Below are 25,438 nucleotides of genomic sequence, written 5' to 3'. Positions count from 1 at the left end.
GGCTGCAATTTCTGAGGCTGGTAACTCTAATGAACTTATCCTCTGTAGCAGAGGTAACTCTGGGTCTTCCATTCCTGTGGCTTTCCTCATGAGAGCCAGTTTCATCATAGCGCTTGATGGTTTTTGCGAATGCACTTGAAGAAACGTTCAAAGTTCTTGAAATGTTCCGTATTGACTGACCTTTATGTCTTAAAGTAATGATGGACTGTCATTTCTCTTTGCTTATTTGAGCTGTTCTTGCCATAATATGGACTTGGTCTTTTACCAAATAGGGCTATCTTCTGTATAACCCCCTACCTTGTCACAACACAACTGATTGGCTCAAACGCATTAAGAAGGATTGAAATTCCACAAATTAACTTTTAAGAAGGTACACCTGTTAATTTAAATGCATTCCAGGTGACTAACTCATGAAGCTGGTTTAGAGAATGCCAAGAGTGTGCAAAGATGTCATCAAGGCAAAGGGTGGCTATTTGAAGAATCTCAAATATTAAATATATTTGGATTTGTTTAACAATTTTTTGGTTACTACATGATTCCATATGTGTTATTTCATAGTTTTTTGATATTCACTATTATTCTACAATGTAAAAAAAAATGTAATAAAGAAGAACCCTTTGAATTAGTTGGTGTGTCCAAACGTTTGACTGGTAGTGTGTGTGTGTGTGTATATATATATATATATATATATATATATATATATATATATATACACACAGAGAGCTGTGGAAAGAATTAAGAGACCACTGCAAATGTTTCTTAAATCAGCATCTCTACATGTATGACTTCCATTCCAGTGTCTGTTGAATTCCAACATAGACACACCTCATTCTACTGAATTAGGTACTGATTAGGTGATCACATGAACCAAATCTTATTTAACGAGGAAACGTATAAAAACCACTGCTATGGTCATCACTATCCTCTTGCAATAGGACCAGCTGGATGGCAAAAACAGTGCTAATAGTACCTCAAAAGTAATATTAATAAAAAAATAACTATTGACCATGCCAAAAGAGTTGAAAAGGAAAGTTTTGAGTGAGGAAAAGAAGGGTTCAATTCTGGCTTTACTGGCAGAGGGATACAGTGAGCATCAGGTTGCTTCCATCCTTAACATTTCAAAGATGGCGGTTCATAAAAACAAGGTCAAGCAGCAGACATTGAAGACAACAAAGCTACAGACCGGCAGAGGGCAAAAACGACTCTCTACTGACCGGGATGACCGCCAAGTCATTCGAATGTTATTCAACAACCGTAGGATGACATCAAGTGACCTACAAAAAGTAGGTAAACGGAAGCTGGGGTGAAGTGCACGGCGAGGACGGTTCGAAACAGGCTCCTAGGGGCAGGGCTGAAGTCGTGCAAAGCTAGAAAAAAGCCCTTCATCAATGAGAAGCAAAGAAGAGCCAGGCTGAGGTTTGCAAAATACCATAAGGATTGGACCGTAGAGGACTGGAGTAAGGTCATCTTCTCTGATGAGACCAATTTTCACCTGGAAGAGGCCTACAAGCCACAGTGTCTTGCAACCACTGTGAAATTTGGTGGAGGATAGATGATGATCTGTGAGTGCTTCAACAAGGCTGGAATCGGTCAGATTTGTCTTTGTGAAGGACGCATGAATCAAGCCACGTACAAGGTTGTCCTGGAAGAAAACTTGCTTCCTTTTGCTCTGACATTGTTCCCCAATTCTGAGGATTGGTTTTTCCAGCAGGACAATGCACCATGCCACACAGCCAGGTTAATCAAGGTGTGGATGGAGGACCACCAGATCAAGACCCTGTCATGGCCAGCCCAATCTCCAGACCTGAACCCCATTGAAAACTTCTGGAATGTGATCAAGGGGAAGATGGATGGTCAAAAGCCATGAAAGCTGTGATTGAAAATCAGGGTTATTCCACCAAATATTGATTTCTGAACTCTTCCTAAGTTAAAACATTACTATTGTGTTGTTTAAAAATGAACATGAACGTATTTTCTTTGCATTATTTGAGGTCTGACAACACTGCATCTTTTTTTGTTATTTTGACCAGTTGTCATTTTCTGCAAATAAATGCTCTAAATGACAATATTTGTATTTGGAATTTGGGAGAAATGTTGTCAGTAGTTTATAGAATAAAACAAAAATGTTATTTTTACCCAAACACATACCTATAAATAGTAAAACCAGAGAAACTGATAATTTTGCAGTGGTCTCTTAATTTTTTCCGCAGCTGTATATATATATATATAAAATCGAATATGTCACATGTATGGAAATACGAGTAATACATTTATTTAGATATATTTTATTCAAATATTGGTACTTATACAGTGCATTCAGAAAGTATTCAGACCCCTTGACTTTTTCCACATTTTGTTACGTTAAAGCCTTATTCTAAAGTTGATTAAATTGGGTTTTTTCTCATCAACCTACACACAATACACCATAATGACAAAGCAAAAACTGGTTTGTAGACATTTTTGCAAACAATTTTTTTTTTTTTACTGTCGACAAAGAGTTGTCTGTTTCTAAACGTGTATTTTTACATATTGACACATTCTGTGTTTTAATCAAATCAACTACAGTATATTCACTGAGCTTGTCTGATAATTTAAGCACACGTTTGATTAAATAATTAAGACACACCAATGACTAGAGGTAGTCCGACCAGCAATTGATTTGTTTGTGCTGGGCGGGGCGGGGCTCAGACTTGCTGCACTGTGTTTAAAAGAAAAAAGACAGCGAGTGACTCTGACTAGCACCAGTTGTCTCTCCTCTCTTTCTCTTTCTCTTTCTCTTTCTCTTTCTCTTTCTCTTTCTCTTTCTCTTTCTCTTTCTCTTTCTCTCGCCTCTCTCCTCTCTCTCTCCCGGCTGCAGCGACCACCACTGAACATCAAAGTGTTTATCGTGCTGTCGGTGTTTCTGAAGCAGCAACATAATTACAGCCATTTCTGACAGAAAAGTTCTGTTACCGAAATCCCTCATGTGTTTAGGAAAAACAGAAAAGTTCTGTTACCGAAATCCCTCATGTGTTTAGGAAAAACATTCCCTATTCCCTTAACCCTTGCTCTGTTTACGTGACATGTATGTCCAGGTGATAGGGCCACACTAACTCGAACTTGGTTCTCAAGTTTCTAAACCATACCAAACCATCTTTCCTATAGTGTCGCCATAATATTTGAATTGAGGAAGTTTGACAATAATAATTTGGATATTTTAGCGATCCGCAGTACGTCCTAAATGCCCCCCAGCCTTCAGATGTGATCTAAATAGTGCAATTGCACTTTAGATTAATTTTAAGGCTATGGATGAGAAAGTTAACTTATCATATCCAAACATTCAGGTCAGTTGTATGCTGCTGCTTTGCGATCTATTAACAGCAAGGGTTTACATTAAATAGGCTCAATATTTTTTACTGGTGCATTTGGTAATCAATTCATACGCGCAAAGCATATAAACAAAAGCATTCACTGTGAAAGTTGATAGGCTACATGTAGGCCATTCATATATATCTTATGCACAGCACTTAGTTCAATTTATCGAATCAGTTATTGTTTTCTTGCGCAAACCGCAAGCAAAACCTGTCAAACTCAGACATTTCTCTCAAAACACAGGGATGACGATTCGCATGGGACTAGTATTATCAGAGGACCTTGGAGGGCGCCAAAAAACAGTAGGTTATTCTGGTTGGAATTGTTACAGTCCTGCCATGTAAAAATGACTGATATGGCAGATTCGGACGGGACAAAAATTACAGATGTGGTGTTTTGTGCTCGTGCACATAATTACATTACACGACCTCCCCCAGTAAAACTAATCCCGTCCGAATAGGGCACAATAGGGCCTGACCTATAGCCAGGACCGGTCTTTGCCGTTCTGCCACAATAGGCGAAACCAGAAAATGCTGCCCCCCAGCAAAACTAGAATAGTCTCAGTAAGCAAAATTACTTTGAAAAGACATCTAAAAGACGTATTTTCCAGACGTTTAAATTAGGTTCAATTTAGGTTCTGAATGAAAGGTGAAAAGGTATTTGGACCGCACAAAAAACAATGTCCAAAAGGCCTCGGCCTGTGCTTACTGAGGTGTAGCCTACCATGTGGCCCGCAATGGAATTTCATGAATGCCCATCCATGTGGTAGGCCCACCGTTTGTAAAACAGGCCATTGCATTGGCTTTATTAGTCCTGATTCCAGTGACTAATCAAGTTTGGCTATTTAAGCACTAAATATCAGCTACCCAACTTTATCAGGAGTTATTAAGCACTGAATATCAGCTACCCAACTTTATCAGGAGTTATCTCGAGCAATGTGTTTACACAGCGGCAAATGCAGAAGTATTTTGTGATTGGCAATTCCATAATGTCCATTTTACTTTGACCTGTCCTGTTTTTAGGATATGTTGCTTTGTTAACATGACAGCTCATTTTCTTTATTTGATTGAGCACCATTTAGGTTAGGCTATTTGTTCGGAGAAACCTGCATGATGTAAAAAGTGTCAGTTACATTGTCATACATTTTATCTCCAGCCTGTAGGCTTCAGAAAACGGCACATACTCTTTCTACCATATCCTATATCTGCTACATGATTTATGTTAGATTTTTTTTTTACTGAACGTTGGTGGATTGCTGCAGAGATGAGTCTCTACAACAGCAACCTGGATAGGCGCGCTGCAAATGGACAAGCAAAATATTTTGCGCCCCTGCCTTTGACGAAGTGGGCACTGCTTGTCAAAGGGTGGCATCAGCGCTCACCTAAAAAGCCCATATGCCACTGGTTGAAATAAAAAAGAATTTGGGCAGAGTTATGTGAGGTTTTATGTGTTATTGTTGGTGGTGCATCTTGGTCAGTTTAGCTCAGAAAAGGCTACCCTTGTCAATCTGCCACTACAGGTGGCCACCTAATCCTGCCTAATGAGTGGGCAGGCCATGCCTATAGCATATCATAATCACATCAATAAATTGGTTATAACAAACGCTGAACACTGTAACATATGTGACACCAAAATGGATTCAGAGGACGTGACAAATAAACTCGAAACGGGAAAGGTTGCTCAGGAGGTAAAGGGAAAGTCAGATGTGTGGAATAAATGTGACTAGTTGTGGAAAATACTGGAGATCAAGAAAAATAAGGTAAGGAGCAAGCACTGCGTGCGTATTATGAGTGCCAAACAGGTGCTGTATAGATTACAATCAAATTTTTCTGACGGTTTGGAACAATGTAAACAACACTAAATAAGGTATAAGCGTTGTAACATTTATAAGCGTACCAGAGAGTCTGTTATAACGTACTTTTGCTAAGCCTTTATTACGGCAAAGACCAAAAACAGTCGCATTAATTCGTGAATGCAATTTAATAATAATATGCCATTTAGCAGACGCTTTTATCCAAAGCGACTTACAGTCATGCGTGCATACATTTTTTGTTAATGGGTGGTCCCGGGGATCGAACCCACTACCTTGGCGTTACAAGCGCCGTGCTCTACCAGCTGAGCTACAGAGGACCACTTTCCGAAATCGAACGGTTTATTTATTCTTTAAGCTAATTATTCAAGGCTCGCTATATTTTATTTTAAAAATAAAATGCGTGAATGCATTTCAAATCATGAATGACTCGTATGCTGTGTGATGACGTGAACTAATTAATGATTGATTGATACAGTAGCCTATAGAAGTATTGAAATTTAGGCCTAAGTAAGTTACGGTATTAAGACTAAACAAAATGTGCTCTTAGGCCTACAGCTTGATGGTGGTTATACAAGGCTGCTATACTAAGCCTACTAATGATAATGACATTCCTTATCATTATAATAATAGTAGTAATAATAACAATAAGGATATCAAGAAAAAGGAGCATTATTATTATATAATTTTTCCAACAATTTGGAACAGTGTAAACACTAAATAAATTATAAATAATATCAGAGGCTGTTCTAACGAAAAAAAAAAGTGTAACTCCTTTAATACAGCAAGGCAAAGATAAAATAAAATGCAGAATTGGTGAAATTGTTTACTTGACATATCGTGAGGCTTAGTGTTCACGCAGTCAGAAGGCTATTAAACAAACACTCAAACAGGCAATATAATAAGCAGGATCGGTCTTATTTATGCAGATATATTGATGATTTATAAAGCCAGGCACATTTAACAGTTAGGCTATTGATGATAGACCTGATTTAAGTTCAGGTTTCCTCTCCTCACTTTTCTTAGACAATAAGGCAAGGGCTCTTTTCTCATCTCCTCATTCTGCTGGTGCCTCCGGCATTGTTCTCAACACAAATATGCTGGTTAACTTTGCTATTATGCACATAGCAACATGGTCTAGGAAAAGGCGCCAATTCAACATTGCACTGATGTGTTTCAAAACCGTGGACAGCAACCGCTATCCAAGAAGGGAGAAAGTGCATTTGATAATATGATAACATCATTGTTGCACCATTGTTTATGTAATATAACCATATACAATTTCAGTAGCACATGTCTTAGGCTGATGGACTGTGCCATCCCCACGGCCTCCACAATGGATCGGTCAACTCAGCGCGAATCAGACGGGTGTCTTGGTCGACCAACAGCCTATCGACCAAACAATCGACCAGTCGACTAAATGGGGTCAGCCCTACTGAAATGTCACATTTACATAACTATTCAGACCCTTTACTCAGTACTTTGTTAAAGCACCTTTGGCAGCAATTACATCCTTGAGTCTTCTTGGGTATGACGCTACAAGATTGGCACACCTGTTTTTGGGAGTTTCTCCCATTATTCTCTGTAGATCCTCTCAAGCTCTGTCAGGTTGGATGGGGAGCTATTTTCAGGTCTCCGGAGATGTTCGATCGGGTTCAAGTCCGGGCTCTGGCTGTGCCACTCAAGGACATTCAGACTCTTGTCCTGAAGCCACCTCTGCATTGTATTGGCTGTGTACTTAGTCGTTGTCATGTTGGAAGGTGAACCTTCTCCCCAGTCTGAGGCCTTGATCGCTCTGGAGCAGGTTTTCATGAAGGATCTCTCTGTACTTTGCTCCTTTCATTTTTCCCTCGATCCTGACAAGTCTCCCAGTCCCTGCCGCTGAAAAACATCCCCACAACATGATTCTGCCACCACCATGCTTCACGGTAGGGATGGTGCCAGGTTTCCTCCAGACATGACGCTTGGCATTCAGGCCAGAGTTCAATCTTGGTTTCATCAGACCAGAGAATCTTGTTTCGCATGGTCTGAGAGTCCTTTAGGTGCCTTTTGGCAAACTCCAAGTGGGCTGTCATGTGTCTTTTTACTGAGGAGTGGCTTCTGTCTGGACACTACCATAAAGGTCTGATTTGGTGGAGTGCTGCAGAGATTGTTGTCCTTCTGGAAGGTTCTCCCATCTCCACAGAGGAACTCTGGAGCTCTGTCAGAGTGACCATCGGGTTCTTGGTCACCTCCCTGACCAAGGCCCTTGTCCACCGATTGCTCAGTTTGGCCGGGCAGCCAGCTCTAGGACGGGTCTTGGTGGTTCCAAACGTCTTCCATTTCAGAATGATGGAGGCCACTGTGTTCTTGGGGACCTTCAATGCTACAGAAATGTTTTGGTACCCTTCTGTGCCTCGACACAATACTGTCTCTGAGCTCTATGGACAATTCCTTTGACCTCATGGCTTGGTTTTTGCTCTGACATGCACTGTCAACTGTGGGACCTTTATATAGACAGGTGTGTGCCTTTCCAAATCATGTCCAATCAATTCAATTTACCGCAGGTGGACTCCAATCAAGTTGTAGAAACATCTCCAAAGATGATCAATGGAAACAGGATGCACCTGGGCTCAATTTCGAGTCTCATAGCAAAGGGTCTGAATACATATCTAAATAAGAAATTTTATTTGTAATACATTTGCTAACATTTCTAAAAACCTGTTTTTGCTTTGTCATTATGGGGTATTGTGTGTAGATTGAGAAAAATAAATAATTGTATCAGTTTTAGAATGAGCCTGTAACGTAACAAAATGTGGAAAAAGTCAAGGGGTCTGAATACTTTCCCGAACGCACTGTATTACATACACTACCGTTCAAAAGTTTGGGGTCACTTAGAAATGTCCTTGTTTTCGAAAGAAAAGCAATTTTTTTGTCCATTAAAATAACATCAAATTGATCAGATATACAGTGTAGACATTGTTAATGTTGTAAATGGCTATTGTAGCTGGAAACGGCTGATTTATAATGGAATATCTACATAGGCCCATTATCAGCAACCATCAGTCCTGTGTTCCAATGTCATATTGTGTTTGCTAATCCAAGTTTATCATTTTAAAAGGCTAATTGATCATTAGAAAACCCTTTTGCAATCATGTTAGCACAGCTGAAAACTGTTGTGCTGATTAAAGAAGCGATAAAACTGGCCTTCTTGAGACTAGTTGAGTATCTGGAGCATCAGCAATTGTGGGTTCGATTACAGGCTCAAAATGGCCAGAAACAAATAACTTTATTCTGAAACTCTAATGATCAATTAGCCTTTTAAAATGATAAACTTGGATTAGCGAACACAACGTGCCATTGGAACACAGGACTGATGGTTGCTGATAATGAGCCATTTACAACATTAACAATGTCTACACGGTATTTCTGATCAATTTGATGTTATTTTCATGGACAAAAAAATTGCTTTTCTTTCGAAAACAAGGACATTTCTAAGTGACCCAAACTTTACAACAGTAGTGTATGCATTTTAAATATGTCAATATATTAGGCTTCCGTATGGGTTTAATACATCTAAATCATTGTTTTGTGTTTCTGTATCAATATGGACTTTAAAAAATATCAAGTCCTTTGGGGTGATTTTGACCCCAGCCAAATTCTGCCTATATTAGTTTTATAAATAGGACCTTTAGGATCTTTTAGGTTTCTCTGGAGACATAATAACATGTTATCCATAGCACCACAGGGTGGAGGGGGACCTGACCTGTATCAGTGGTTTTGACCTGCAAAGATATAGCTCCCCATGTACTCGTTTAAGATTGTAAGTTTCTATACCACGTATCGTATGACTGTGTTCAAAACCAAAATTACCTTATTTTTGTGCTAATAAAAATCTGCCAATTGTATACAAGTACTTGATAGTACTGCAATACAGAACTCAGATACACTCTGAATCTACACGGAGAGCTGTATTGTTGTGTATTCCCAGAAAAGTCGTTTTTCTAGGGCAAATCGAAAAGTATTTATTTGAATCCAGTAAGATAACTTTTCTCCACTCCCTAATAGTTGCTCGCAGGGAATATTTGGCTGTTAGTTTCAGTCACCTGACCTTGTTACATGGCAACCGCATGTTTCCTAAATAATCCTCCACCCCGCGGATTCCACAGGTATTCTACAGCACAGGGAGGAGAGGGAGAGACGTGTGAGAGAAAGTGTGTTACAGGCTGTAGACTTCACTCACTGGGTGGCAGCTCTGCCTTGCATGACTGGTGCTGGTGGGGGGTGGGACTAGTATGTAGCTCTGATGTCATTCTTCCTAGTTCCAAAAACCCTGCCCCTTTTGGCTGGCCCACACACTCCCACAGGTAGTTTTGGAGCTGTCAATTCGCTGCTGCCTTGCCCCTGCCTACCTGTGTGTGTGTGTTCTGCATTGTGTCGCTCTCTATTTGCTACGCACACACACGCTCCTACCTGCCCCTTTCTCAGTTCTTCCCGGTGGTATGAATTTTGGACGCAGCAGTGAAGTGTCGAACTGTTGCGTGTTGCATCTGCCAGAGAATTCCTGAGTGATTATTGACGGTGACTGAAGGTGGACAAACCTCTCTCTCTCTCAGTCCTGTCTGTCTCTCTACAGGACGATGTTATCGTCTTCCTCAAGGCCTGCGGGAAGCTCAGACTAAAAGAGGCACAGCTCTTTCACCCAGGAGACCTCCAAGACACATCCACTAGAGTCGCTGTCAAGTAAGTGCTGCTACATATGATATACAGTACAGATTACACATATTTACATACCGATGACAAGTTAACGATTAATTTTTTTGTCTATTGACTATTGAACATTCATTTTTTTGTCTGACTGATCTGTGACTGGAACGTTATGAAAATAACTTTGAACAGTGTGAGAGACTCCCCTTTCTCCTTCTAACTAGACTAGACTTTGGATAGATACTTCCTTAGGTTTGTGTAGGTGTGCGATTGTGCAAGGGTGTGTGTGTGTGTGTGTGTGTGTGTGTGTGTGTGTGTGCGCGACTGGGGTGAACCTGTGAACATCTTTGTAGATGACCACAGGTTTAAATTGACCTGTGTGGTCTTCTCGAACACGCGACTCTCGATGTGAAGTCTGTGTAATAAACTGCTGTCTCGATCCCTACACCGTATGTTTTGCCTGTTTGGGATGACAAAGACAGCGCTTACGTGATCACTATACCGTGTGTGTGTGTCAAACCTCGGTCATGTAAAGGTTCTCTCTCTCTAATGCACTCACACACACACACATATATATATATATATATATATATATATATATATATATATATATATATATATATATATATATATATATATATACAGTGCCCTCCACAATTATTGGCACCCCTGTTTAAGATATGGTCGAGGACTTCCAAAAATTCTCCTTTTTTTTTAAACAACATAGAACCCAAATGCAAAATAATAGAAAAATCCAACCTTTTATTTAAGTACATTACTTTGGTGTAAAAAAAAAAATCACACATTTAGAATTTTTTTTAAATTGTGTCCCACAATTATTGGCACCCCTGATGTTAATACTTTGTACAACCCCCTTTTGCCAACAAGACAGCACTTAATCTCCTCCTATAACATTTCACAAGATTGGAGAACACAGAGAGAGGGATCTTTGACCATTCTTCTTTGCACAATCTTTCTAGATCATCCAGTGTCCTGGGTCCTCTCTTATGCACTCTCCTCTTTAGCTCGCCCCACAGGTTTTCGATTGGGTTGAGGTCTGGGGACTGAGATGGCCATGGGAGGACCTTGAGTTTGTGACTGCTGAACCATTTTTGTGTAGATTTTGCCACATGTTTTGGATCATTATCCTGCTGAAAGACCCAATGACGACCCATCTTCAGCTTTCTGGCAGAGGCCATCAGGTTTTTATTTAAAATGTCCTGGTAGTTCAAAGCGTTCATAATGCCATGCACCCTAACAAGGTTCCCAGGGCCTTTGGAAGAGAAACAGGCCCACAGCATCACAGATCCTCCACCATACTTCACGGTGGGCATGAGGTGCTTTTCGGCATACTCATCTTTTGTTTTACGCCAGACCCACTTAGAGTGTTTGTTGCCAAAAAGCTCAATCTTAGTCTTATCTGACCAAAGCACACGATCCCAGTTGAAGTCCAATGCCGCTTAGCAAACTCCAGACGTTTACGTTTGTGAGTGTTAGTGAGAAAAGGCTTTTTCCTTGCATGCCTCCCAAACAGCTTGTTGGCATGTAGAGAGCGTCTGATGGTTGTTTTGGAGACTTTGTGACCCCAAGATGCCACTCTTTGATGCAATTCTGTGACAGTGAGCTTAGGACTTTTTTTTACTTCTCTTACCATCCTCCTCACTGTGCGTTGTGGCAAGATAAACTTGGGACCTCTTCCAGCCTTGTTTGTCACTGTTCCAGTTGTTTTAAACTTCTTAATGATTCCTCTGACTGTAGATACGGGCAAGTTAAGGCGAGTGGCTATTTTCTTGTAGCCATTGCCTGACTTATGAAGGTCGACACAAATCTGCCTTACTTGAATGGTGTGTTCTCTTGTCTTTGCCATGTTGACAAATGGGTAAGAGAATTAGGCCTCTGTGTCACGTCATATTTATACCCCAGGGAAACAGGAAGTCATGAATTACTAATTAAAAGTTCCTAGATACCCTGACCAACTTTAGCAACTACAGAAAAATATATTTTTAAAAAAATCAGCGGAATTGTTAGGCGTGCCAATAATTGTGGGACACATGATTTCAAGTTTTTTTTTTTCTAAATGTGTGATTTTTTTTTTTTTACCACCAAAGTAATGTACTTAAATAAAAGGTTGGATTTTTCAATTTTTTTGCATTTGGGTTCTATGTTTTTTTTTTAAAAATGAGAATTTTTGGAAGTCCTCGACCACATCTTAAACAGGGGTGCCAATAATAGTGGAGGGCACTGTATATATACATACATACATACATACATACACATGCATACACGACCGTTGAAGTTTGGGGTAACTTAGAAATGTCCTTGTTTTCTAAAGAAAAGCCGTTTTTTTGTACATTAAAATAACATCAAATTTATAAGGAATACAGTGTAGACACTGTTAATGTTGTAAATGGCTATTGTAGCTGGAAACGGCTGATTTATAATGGAATATCTACATAGGTGTACAGAGGCCCATTATCAGCAACCATCAGTCCTGTGTTCCAATGGCACGTTGTGTTTGCTAATCCAAGTTTATCATTTTAAAAGGCTAATTGATCATTAGAAAACCCTTTTGCAATTATGTTAGCACAGCTTAAAACTGTTGTGCTGATTAAACAAGCAATAAAACTGGCCTTCTTGAGACTAGTTGAGTATCTGGAGCATCAGCAATTGTGGGTTCAATTACAGGCTCAAAATGGCCAGAAACAAATAACTTTCTTCTGAAACTCCTCAGTCTATTCTTGTTCTGAGAAATGAAGGCTATTCCATGCGAGAAATTGCCAAGAAACTGAAGATCTCGTACAACGCTGTGTACTACTCCCTTCACAGAACAGCGCAAACTGGCTCTAACCAGAATAGAAAGAGGTGTTGGAGTCCCCGGTGCACAACTGAGCAAGAGGACGAATACATTAGAGTTTGAGAAACAGGCGCCTCACAGGTCCTCAACTGGCAGCTTCATTAAATAGTACCCGCAAAACACCAGTCTCAACGTCAACAGTGAAGAGGCGACTCCGAGATGCTGACCTTCTAGGCAGAGTTGCAAAGAAAAAGCCATATCTCAGACTGGCCAATAAAAAGAAAAGATTAAGATGGGCAGTCTGAGATATGTTGTTTTTTTGCAACTCTGCCTAGAAGGTCAGCATCCCAGAGTCGCCTCATGGTTGCAGTAATGCCTGGCGAAAACCAAACTCTGCATTCCACAGTAAGAACATCATACCAAAGGTCAAGCGTGGTGGTGGTGGTATGATGGTTTGGGGATGCTTTGCTGCCTCTGGACCTGGACGACTTGCCTTAATAGAAGGAACCATGAATTCTGCTCTGTATCAGAGAATTCTACAGGAGAATGTCAGACCATCCGTCTGTGAGCTGAAATTGAAGCGCAGCAGGGTCATGCAGCAAGACAATGATCCAAAACACACAATCAAGTCTACATGAAAATTGCTAAAAAGCAACAAATTGGAAGTTTTGGAATGGCCTAGTCAAAGTCCAGACCTAATCCCAATTGAGATGTTGTGGCAGGACTTGAAAAGAGCAGTTCATGCTTGAAAACCCACACGTCACTAAGTTAAAGCAGTTCTGCATGGAACAGTGGGCCAAAATTCCTCCACAGCGACGTGAGAGACTGATCAACAACTACAGGAAGCATTTGGTTGGAGTCATTGCAGCTAAAGGTGGCACAACCAGTTATTGAGTGTAAGGGGGAAATTACTTTTTCACACAGGGGAATTGGGTGTTGCATAACTTTGTTTATGAAATAAATATGGACTTGTTGTGTTATTTGTTCACTTATGTTCCCTTTATCTAATATTGGGTTTTGGGTGAAGATCTGATAACATTCAGTATTACAAATATGCAAAAGTAGAGAAAATTAGAAAGGGGGCAAATACTGTTTCATAGCACTGTATATATATATATCTATATCAGGGCTGACAGTGAATGAGTTATGTCTCTGTAAAGAGAGAGATTACATGAGAGGTCTGACTCAGTTCCGCCTTGCACTGCCTTAAAGGGAAATTCCACCTAAAAAAACTATGTTTTGGTATTTGTTTTATTAGTCCATTGTTGACATATTAGTCCACTTGATATAGTCCCAAAATGTTTTGCATGTCAGCAATCAAGTTTTCAAGATATATAACTTTCGAAATACAGCCGGTATATGCATTTTCCATTATATGATGTTTCTGTATTTTGAAAGTTATATATCTTGAAAACTTGATTGCTGACATGCAAAACATTTTGATAATAGTACAGTGAAATTCTTTCTTGAGAGCTCTCATAACAATGCAGTGTTAATAATAAAATAGGGAAAAGAAAATACAATACAAAAAGGTGTGTTATAGTTTCTGTGTTGTTCTCCTTCTCACCTGCGCACTGGGCAGAGGTGCATGTGGTATGTCGAACAACCTGTTCAGTTTTCACGCAGGTGTGTCTCAGTGAGGTGGAGGGAGGTAGAGACCGTCAGCTCAAACACATTCACCATGGCAGCAGACGCAGCACGGAGAAACACAAATACATAAACAATATATAGAAATGTATGTGGACACCTCTTCAAATTAGTGGATTCTGCTATTTCAGCCACACCCGTTGCTGACAGGTGTGGCTGAAATCGAGCACACAGCCATGCAATCTCCATAGACAAACATTGGCAGTAGAATGGACTTACTGAAGAGCTCAGTGACTTTCAACGTGGCACCGTTATAGGATGCCACCATTCCAACAAGTCAGTTCGTCAAATATCTGCCATGTTAGAGCTGCCCCGGTCAACTGTAAATTATGTTATTGTGAAGTGGAAACGTGTAGGAGCAACATCTGCTCAGCTGTGAAGTGGTAGGCCACACAAGCTCACAGAACGGGACAGCCACGCGTGTTATGCGTATCATTTGTCTGTCCTCTGTTGCAACACTCACTACCGAGTTCCAAACTGCCTCTGGAAGCAACGTCGGCACAATAACTGTTCGTCGGGAGCTTCATGAAATGGGTTTCCATGGCCGAGGAGCCGCACACAAACCTAAGATCACCGTGCGCAGTGCCAAGCATCGGCTGGAGTGGTGTAAAGCTCGCCGCCATTGGACTCTGGAGCAGTGGAAACGCGTTCTCTGGAGTAATAATTCATACTTCACCATCTGGCAGTCCGACGGACGAATATGGGTATGGCGGATTCCAGGGGAATGCTACCTGCTCCAATGCATTGTGCCAACTGTAAAGTTTGGTGGAGGAGGAATAATGGTCTGGGGCTGTTTTTCATGGTTCGGTCTAGGCCCTTCCAGTGAAGTGAAATCTTAACGTTAAAGCATTCTAGACTATTCTGTGCTTCCAACTTTGTGGCAACAGTTTGGGTAGGCCCTTTCCTGTTTCAGCATGACAATGCCCCTGTGCACAAAGCGAAGTCCATACAAAAATGGTTTGTCGATCTGTGTGGAAGAACTTGACTGGCCTGCACAGAGCCCTGACCTCAACCCCATCGAACACCTTTGGGATGAATTGGAATGCCGACTATGAGCCAGGCCTAATATACCAACATCAGTGCCTGACCTCACTAATGCTGTTGTGGCTGAATGGAAGCAAGTCCCCGCAGCAAAGTTCCAACATCTAGTGGAAAGCCGTCCCAGAAGAGTAGAGGCTGTTATAGCAGCAAAGGGGGGACCAACCCATGATTTTGGAACGAGACGAGCAGGTGTCCACATACTTTTGGTCATGTAGTGTATCTGTGACGAATGGGATTTTCATGAGAAATACGCTGTGTAGGAGGTGTGCCACACAACTGATGTAGACTATTGACTCTCATGGGTGAAGTGTATTATACAGTGTACCCTTTTAAGAAGTGATTCATTTGACAAAGGTGTGTTCCAGTAATGTCTTAAAACACGAAACCACTGTGAAATGAACCTGACCTGACATGCCAGTGAATCTCTCTCTCTCTTTCTCTTTCTCTTTCTCTGTCTGTCTGTCTGTCTGTCTATCTGTCTGTCTGTCTGTCTGTCTGTCTGTCTGTCTGTCTGTCTGTCTGTCTGTCTGTCTGTCTGTCTGTCTGTCTGTCTGTCTGTCTGTCTGTCGGTCTCTCTGTCTGTCTGTCTGTCGGTCCCTCTGTCTGTCTGTCTGTCTGTCTGTGTACTTTAATGCATCATTCAGCATTGTCTAATGATCCAGCTTTAAATTAGCCACTCCTTCGATAAGGTCGCGCAAGCAGCAGGTTAATTTCTCCCAGGATCCACAATGACTGTGTCATCTGCCCTTCTGAGGGCGCTGTCAAAGGCGAGCACACACACACACACACACACACACAACACACACCAAATAGCACACACCAAACAAAGCCAACTCTGCATGTTGGTAACTAACCACACCACACCCTCCTGTCCCTAGCAACGCGGTCGGCACAGACAGAATATGAGATACAGATAAAGCAGGAGAAGGTAATGAATGGACTGATTCTACAGGAAGTATGCTCCTTTAAACATATTTCACACAACCGCAGCCACAGGCGCAATAGGTCGTTTTCAATAAAACGTCAATATAAATTTGATTTGGCTGCTGGGGGGCAAGGAGACCCCCAGCTCCGCTAGAACCATTGACAACTACATGCCATTTTCAAGGGATTGTTTTCCAAATGGTTAACACTTTACAATAAGGTTGCATTTGTAAAGGGTTTATGATGTTATTAACAATTATTTAATCATTTGTAAATCCATTATAAACCATTAATAAACGGTTATTGCATTGGTCAAAATGGTTCAATAACCGGTCAGTGTTCGCCAAATAATGAGCCAATATTTACCTCCCGTTATAAACCATTTATAAATGCACTTACAAATGCTTATGTATCATCACGCAACCTTATTTTCAATATTTGCACAGTTGAACAATAGTTATTTTCTCACTTTTAGGTGTGATACATTGGCACTCTGCATTGGGATCAACTCCATATTGATGCCCATGATTTTGGCATGTATTTCTGTATTTTATTTTCAATAGATTTGCAAAAATGTCTAAACATGTTTTCACTATGTCAAAACGGGGTATTGTGTGTAGATGGGTGTGCAAATAAATCAATGTAATACATTTTGAATTCAGGCTGTAATACAACAAAATGTTGAATAAGTCAAGGTGTATGAATACTTTCTGAAGGCACTGTAGCTGGCTAAATGACTGGCTAGTTAGCTTACGTCATAGCTTTTAGGACCTAGAAGTGTTCGCTGACAGGAAAAACTATTATTGGCTACTAGCAGGAGGAATGTAATGCTAACTAGCAAGCCTGTAGCTAGTTGATAAGTGTGTGGCGTTGCCAAAGCAGAGACTGAAGGTCGCCAGTCTGTAGCTAGCCAGGGTCCGGTTTCCCGATAACGATGGAATTTAGGCTTACAAGTGTTTTAACGATGGACTTATAAATTAATTATGTATCTATTTTTTCTTGACAAATATGACTTATAAATGCCTCATGAGCTTAGTTCAACTGTCCTACCCCATCAGGACCCAAAATATAAGCTTGTTTTACTCCAATGTTTGTAAACAAAGAATGTAAACAAACACTATATAGCCTCAAAACATGCTTAAAACTATCATGGATGATTAGTCCTTGCATCCATAGCGAAGTTACATTTCTCCAGCCCCATCCCACAGCATTTTACTGAATCGGGTGGGGTGACCGCTTTGTTATTGTTTCTACTGCTGATTGGGGCTTTAACATTATAATTATTCCACAATACTGACGAAGGATCAGCTACTAGAGAGATATAATGCTTAACCTATAATAATGCACTAAATGATTAAATTCACTCAGTGGCCAGTTTATTTGGTACACCTTTCTTGTACTGGGTCGGACCCCCCTTTACATCCAGAATAGCCTGAATTCTTCGGGGGCATGGATTCTACGAGGTGTGGCTTTCAAACATTGCTCAATTGGTATCACGTGACCTAACATGCCTGTACTGTTGACAGCAGGCAGGATGGGGCCATTGACTCATGCTGCTTACGCCAAATCCTGATTTTCCATCAGCGTGACTCAACAGGAACCGGGATTCGTCGGACCAGGCAATGTTTTTTCACTCCTCAATTGTCCAGTGTTGGTGATCATGTGCCCACTGGAGCCGCTTCTTCTTGTTTTTAGCTGATAGGAGTGGAACCCGGTGTGGTCTTCTGCTGCAATAGCCCATCCGTGACAAGGACCGACGAGTTGTGCATTCCGAGATGCTGTTCTGCACACCACTGTTGTACTGCCCCGTACTGTTCACATCACCAACAAACTAACATGGTCCAAGCACACCAAGACAGTCGTGAAGAGGGCACGACAAAACCTATTCCCTGAGACTGAAAAGATTTGGCATGGGTCCTCAGATCCTCAAAAGGTTCTACAGCTGCACCATCGAGAGCATCCGGACTGGATGCATCACTGCCTGGTATAGCAACTGCTCGGCCTCCGACCGCAAAGCACCAGAGAGGGTAGTGTGTACGGCCCAGTACATCACTGGGTCCAAGCTTCCTGCCATCCAGGACCTCTATACCAGGCGGTGTCAGAGGAAGGACCTATAAATTGTCAGACTCCAGCCACCCTAGTCATAGACTGTTCTCTCTGCTACCGCACGGCTAGCGGTACCGGAGCGCCAAGTCTAGGTCCAAGAGGCTTCTTAAACAGCTTCTAACCCCAAGCCATAAGACTTCTGAACATCTAATCAAATGGCTACCCAGACTATTTGCATTGCCCCCCCACCCCTCTTTTACGCTGCTGCTACTCTCTGTTTATTATCTATGCATAGTCACTTTAATAACTCTACCTACATGTACATATTACCCAAATTACCTCGACTAACCGGTGCCCCCGCACATTGACTCTGTATCGGTACCCCCTGTATATAGCCTCGCTATTGTTATTTTTACTGCTGCTCTTTAACTATTTGTTACTTTTATTTCGTATTATTTTATATTGTATTTTTTTGTGATTTTGGGGGGTATTCTTTCTTAAAACTGCATTGTTGGTTAAGGGCTTGTAAGAAGTATTTCACTGTAAGGTCTACACCTGTTGTATTTGGCGCATGTGACAAATACAATTTTATTTTATTTGACTTAATGTTTTTCTTTTTTTTTTGCACCATTCTCGGTAAATCCGAGACACTGTCATGCGTGAAAAGCCCAGGAGGCCAGGCGTTCCTGAGATATTGGAACCAGCACGCCTGGCTCCGATCATACCACACTCAGTCTCCTAGGTCACTAGTTTTGCCAATTCTTACGTTCAATCGAACAGTCACTGAATGCCTCGATGCCGCTCTGCCTGCTTTATATAGCAAGCCACGGCCATGTGACTCACTGTCTGCAGGAGCGAACCATTTTCGTGAACGGGGTGGTGTATCTAATAAACTGGTCACTGAGTGTATATTGGGGAAAAAATTACACACCGTAGCATATAAATAGCTAAATAAAACGTATTTCAGTATCATTCAAATATATAGGTATATGTAGCCTATACTGTGTTTATATTTGAATACAGTCATCTCTGTTTTCATTTGAAGCGTCTTTATATCCTTGCAAAGAAATGGGCAGCTTTGCATTTGTATTCTGAAGGCAGGTTTCTATTGACCCAGGTTTATATACAAAAGCAATGTCGCCAAAAAATCTTTGCGGCATGTATAATGGAAACGGCATATACAGTGCATTCGGAAAGTATTCAGACCGCTTCCCTTTTTCCACATTTTGTTACGTTACAGCCTTATTCTAAAATGGATTATATTAAATTTTTTCCTCATCCATCTACACACAATACCCCATAATGACAAAGCAGAAACAGGTTTTTATCAATTTTAGCAAATGTATTAAAAATAGACTGAAATACCTTATTTACATAAGTATTCAGACCCTTTGCTATGAGACTCGAAATTGAGCTCAGGGCATCCTGTTTCCATTGATCATCCTTGATGTTTTTACAACTTGATTGGAGTCCACCTGTGGTAAATCCAATTGATTGGACATGATTTGGAAAGGCACACACCTGTCTATATAAAGTCCCACAGTTGACAGTGCATGTCAGAGCAATGAGGTCGAAGGAATTGTCCATAGAGCTCTGAGACAAGATTGTGTCGAGGCACAGATCTGGGGAAAGGTACCAAAAAACGTCTGCAGCATTGAAGGTCCCCAAGAACACAGTGGCCTCCATCATTCTTAAATGGAAAAAGTTTGGAACCACCAAGACTCTTTCTAGAGCTGGCCGCACGGCCAAACTGAGCAATCGGGGGAGAAGGGCCTTGGTCAGGGAGGTGACCAAGAACCCGATGGTCACTCTGACAGAGCTCCAGAGTTCCTCTATAGAGGTAAGAACCTTCCAGAAGGACAACCATCTCTGCAGCGCTCCACCAGGCCTTTATGGTAGAGTGGCCAGGCGGAAGCCACTCCTCAGTAAAAGGTACATGACAGCCCGCTTGGAGTTTGCCAAAAGGCACCTAAAGAAACAAGATTCTTTGGTCTGATGAAACCAAGATTGAACTCTTTGGCCTGAATGCCAAGCGTCACACTTGGAGGAAACCTGGCACCATCCCTACGGTGAAGCATGGTGGTGGTGGCAGCATCATGCTGTGGGGATGTTTTTCAGCGGCAGGGATTGGGAGACTAGTTAGGATCGAGGGAAACATGAACGGAGCAAAGTTCAGAGAGATCCTTGATGAAAACCTGCTCAGGACCTCAGACTGGGGTGAAGGTTCACCTTCAAACAGGACAATGACCCTAAGCACACAGCCAAGACAAGGAGTGGCTTTGGGACAAGTCTCTGAATGCTATTGAGTGGCCCAGCCAGAGCCCGGACTTGAACCTGATCGAACATCTCTGGAGAGACCTTAAATTAGCTGTGCAGCGACGCTCCCTATCCTACTTGACAGAGTTTAAGAGGATCTGCAGAGAAGAATGGGAGAAACTCCCCAAATACAGATGTGCCAAGCTTGTAGCGTCATACCCAAGAAGACTCGAGGCTGTAATTTCTGCCAAAGGTGCTTCAACAAAGTACTGAGTAAAGGGTCTGAATACTTATGTAAATGTAATATTTCATTTTTTATTTTAAATATACATTTGCAAACATTTCTAACAACCTGTTTTTTCTTTGTCATTATGGGGTATTGTGTGGGGCAAGAAACGCAACAAAGTCTACCTTCACTGTTAGTTTCTCAGTATCCCTCTGATGAACAACATTCACTGCAGGCTGTGGGGCATTACTCTCATCTTATCTCCACTTACTCCTTCCACAATTTTACATGAGTTGGTAGAAAAACTTCATAAAAAGACAGCAAAACCGATAGGCTTTCCTCCTCCTTTTTGTCAGTAATTTGTGTTAAACGACGTGCGTCTACCATTCCATGCATGAACCTTTCTTCTTCTCTGGTATAATGGCGTTCACACACATTTTATGTCCATTCCGCCAGTTACTGTAGTAAACTGTAGAAAAAATAAATGTCCATTGCTGATTTTTTGTTTTTGTTTACAAAAAATGTATAATCCTTTGGTCACAGTCCAATCCAAATCAAATCCCTTCTCGTGTTCAGTATTCCCTGCAACGCTTCAGCTGTTAAAACAACACGTTTCACTGCACTTAACCGGTCTATGTGACAACCGTTTGCGGGTCATCCACTGCCATAGCTTCCACAGCTCTACTTGCTCCTTCAACTATTTCCCGCACCTCTCTGTAGGAGACCTGTTGTACATCTCGGGTTTCTTGCAACTTCTTTACCCTAGCAGGGCACTCCAGGGATTTGGCTACGTGATTTCCACCACAATTGCTACACCGTACATCATCAGATTCTTCAACTACATGTTGATTCCATTGACACACACTTGAGACATGGCCATACCTTTTGCAATTTAGGCACTGTAACAGTTAATTTACGAAGGCTCTTACAGCCTATCTCACATATCCCATCTTTACATGTGTAGGCAGATACTCTTCATGAAACGTCAGTAAAACGGACTGACTTTCTTCCTTCTTTCCATCCACTACACTGTGCAGGCAACGCGCTCCAACCACTTCTGGAATCTTCTTCTTAAGACATGAAGTCTCAATGTCCAGCGATATTATTAGACCATTTTTATGGGTCTAATAATAAAGACGTAATTTAAATGGTTAAAAATAATTACCTTTTAATGTGGCATGAACACAACCAGTCATGATATTTTCATCTGTTTGTCAAACAAATGACTTCAAAAAGTAGGCTACCTGTGCATATTCGTCCACTCCATAATAATTCCAGCATCCGAACTCGCGCCATTTAATGAATGGAAATAGACATCTGTTACAAAACACCAAAAAGTGTGCCTAATGACATTCAGTGATTGCCGTTGATTAGGCCTACATTAATTGATGCATCTTGCTGACAAATTGAGCTTTTTTGTAGCCTGAAAAGTCGGGACACCTGAAAAAAGTCGGGAAAAATGTGATGATCACCCTAACATACAGTATCTCACAAAAGTGAGTACACCCCTCACATTTTGTAAATATTTGAGTATATCTTTTCATGTGACAACACTGAAGAAATGACACTTTGCTACAATGTAAAGTAGTGAGTGTACAGCTTGTATAACAGTGTAAATTGGCTGTCCCCTCAAAATAACTCAACACATTAGCCATTAATGTCTAAACCGCTGGCAACAAAAGTGAGTACACCCCTAAGTGAAAATGTCCAAATTGGGCCCAATTAGCCATTTTCCCTCCCCGGTGTCATGTGACTCGTTAGTGTTACAAGGTCTCAGGTGTGAATGGGGAGCAGGTGTGTTAAATTTGGTGTCATCACTCTCACACTCCCTCATACTGGTCACTGGATGTTCAACATGGCACCTCATGGCAAAGAGCTCTCTGAGGATCGGAAAAAAAGAATTGTTGGTCTACATAAAGATGGCCTGGGCTATAAGTAGATTGCCAAGACCCTGAAACTGAGCTGCAGCATGGTGGCCAAGACCATACAGCGGTTTAACAGGACAGGTTCCACTCAGAACAGGCCTCACCATGGTCGACCAAAGAAGTTGAGTGCACGTGCTCAGCGTCATATCCAGAGGTTGTCTTTGGGAAATAGACGTATGAGTGCTGCCAGCATTGCTGCAGAGGTTGAATGGGTGGGGGGTCAGCCTGTCAGTGCTCAGACCACAGCATCAAATTGGTCTGCATGGCTGTCGTCCCAGAAGGAAGCCTCTTCTAAAGATGATGCACAAGAAAGCCCGCAAACAGTTTGCTGAAGACAAGCAGACTAAGGACATGGATTACTGGAACCATGCCATGTGGTCTGATGAGACCAAGATAAACTTATTTGGTTCAGATGGTGTCAAGCATGTGTGGCGGAAACCAGGTGATGAGGACAAAGACAAGTGTGTCTTGCCTACAGTCAAGCATGGTGGTGGGAGTGTCATGGTCTGGGGCTGCATGAGTGCTGCCGGCACTGGGGAGCTACAGTTCATTGAGGGAACCATGAATGCCAACATGTACTGTGACATACTGAAGCAGAGCATGATCCCCTCCCTTCGGAGACTGGGCCGCAGGGCAGTATTCTAACATGATAACGACCTCAAACACACCTCCAAGAGGACCACTGCCTTGCTAAAGAAGCTGAGGGTAAAGGTGATGGACTGGCCAAGCATGTCTCCAGACCTAAACCCTATTGAGCATCTTTGGGACATCCTCAAACGGAAGGTGGAGGAGTGCAAGGTCTCTAACATCCACCAGCTCCGTGATGTCGTCATGGAGGAGTGGAAGAGGACTCCAGTGGCAACCTGTGAAGCTCTGGTGAACTCCATGCCCAAGAGGGTTAAGGCAGTGCTGGAAAATGATGGTGGCCACACAAAATATTGACACTTTGGGCCCAATTTGGACATTTTCACTTAGGGGTGTACTCACTTTTGTTGCCAGCGGTTTAGACATTAATGGCTGTGTGTTGTGTTATTTTGAGGGGACAGCAAATTTACATTGTTATACAAGCTCACTACTTTACATTGTAGCAAAGTGTCATTTTTTCAGTGTTGTCACATGAAAAGATATACTCAAATATTTACAAAAATGTGAGGGGTGTACTCACTTTTGTGAGATACTGTACATGGTCAACTTACTAAACTAGGCTACAATGCGTATTACCAAGAACTTCAAATAGGCCTACCGGTAGCCAGTGATGTAGTGGTAAAAAAAATAGGTGGGCAAACTCTGTTTGCCTGTCCCGGTGGAAAAAAGTAATGTTCCCTATACTTTCAATGCATTTTTCTGAAAAAGGTGGGAAAACTGCATTTATTTGCATTTACCCTCCAATAGGCCTACACCACTGCCGGTAGCATACCCTCTCAGCAGAGTCAATTTGACACACGTGAACACATGCACAACAGGTATCCTACATTCAGTATAATACATGAGCTGAATAAAAAACTAACATGTTTTACCCCCTAGTTCATGAGTTGTCCATAATTTATGAGTTAATGCTTGGCGTCTTCACAGTTCTCATGGGCACACCAATCCAACAATGTAGGCCTATGCCATTGCAAAATCTAATGCTTCTTACATTTAGGGGCGCTAACATCTCATTCAGGGGAGCGAAGCCACCCCCTGGCTCCCCCATAATTTGCGCTATGGATACTCCTGATATCACACCATTAAATCAGTGCCCTGCTCCGAAAATCAAAGCTCTCCGCTTCAGATGTCGCAAATTTATGGAGCCACAAAGATTTCTCCTTCTGCTCTTCCGATACGCATGAAATCAGAACAAAACTCTGATTCTACCTTTCCTAATGCATCCTTTATCATCTTTGTGACCTCATAGATCTCCCCAAGTATACAGTACATCATTATTAATGAATCGCACAAGAAACCGATTTTATAATTTACAACAATTTTTGCTCTATTTTTTGTTGACAGTCTTCCACTCTCTCGCCGAGCTTGCTCAACTCTCCATCAGAATCAACCTGCACTTCTACTTCCACCATGATTGCGTCCAGCTATTGCTTCTCCAACCTTCTCTCCATATCCTCCATTGCCGCATCCTCACTACTCGCCGCCGTTCTGCTCCCAAAATAGCGGTTTGAACCAGTCCAACAGCTTGTTAAACAGGGCTCTCGACCCACCGGCCGTCCTAACGTTACAGTATAGTATTCACTCGCCTATGCAAAATCCGTAGATAAAAGAATGAATAGAAAGGGTGTCTCCATTTAAGTCAATTATGGCATAATGGGTGGATTGGCATCCATTTTGAGTGTACCCATGCCAGGAAGTATAAGCAGGAAGTGTACCCTTCAATCTGTGCTGTGATTTGTTGAGTCAACGCAACTGACATTACAAAACATTTATACCATGGCTTGAAGAGCATTCTAGAGCGTGCATTATTTCCCTCTAACACACAGTATATCAGCACAGTAGAATTCAATGGCTATACTTCATTCTTACATGTTCTATGTTTGAGCTGCTTTTGAAAGCAAAAGTATAATTGAAAACATTATTGGCATTGTTGAATTCGATTTTCATAACAGCAAGCCTAGGACTGAAGGTTTGGTTAGTTTGTTTGGTTACCAAGGCAACTACTGTAGCTATCTATTAAACTTACTAGCTACTTCAGTGGATGTTTAACACATTTCTACCTTCAAATGAACAAATTTCTAGCAGCA

General features: G+C 41.6%; 1 protein-coding gene across 5 annotated transcripts in view; it reads left to right on the top strand.

Annotated features, from left to right (window-relative positions):
- Window positions 1-9,548: 9,548 nt before the first annotated feature.
- Window positions 9,549-25,438, top strand: part of lmo7a (LIM domain 7a) — a 110,623-nt gene continuing 94,733 nt past the window's right edge. For 3 of the 5 annotated variants that reach the window (XM_084161117.1, XM_084161116.1, XM_084161114.1), the window contains exon 1: window positions 9,549-9,883. The gene's annotated coding sequence lies outside the window, so the exon portion shown is untranslated. The remainder of the gene's footprint in view (window positions 9,884-25,438) is intronic. The other 2 variants (XM_084161118.1, XM_084161115.1) reach the window with 1 other exon arrangement.

Source organism: Coregonus lavaretus (genome assembly GCF_964263955.1).
Source record: "Coregonus lavaretus genome assembly, chromosome: 5".
NCBI lineage: Eukaryota > Metazoa > Chordata > Actinopteri > Salmoniformes > Salmonidae > Coregonus > Coregonus lavaretus.
This window is presented reverse-complemented; position numbering and strand designations above follow the sequence as displayed.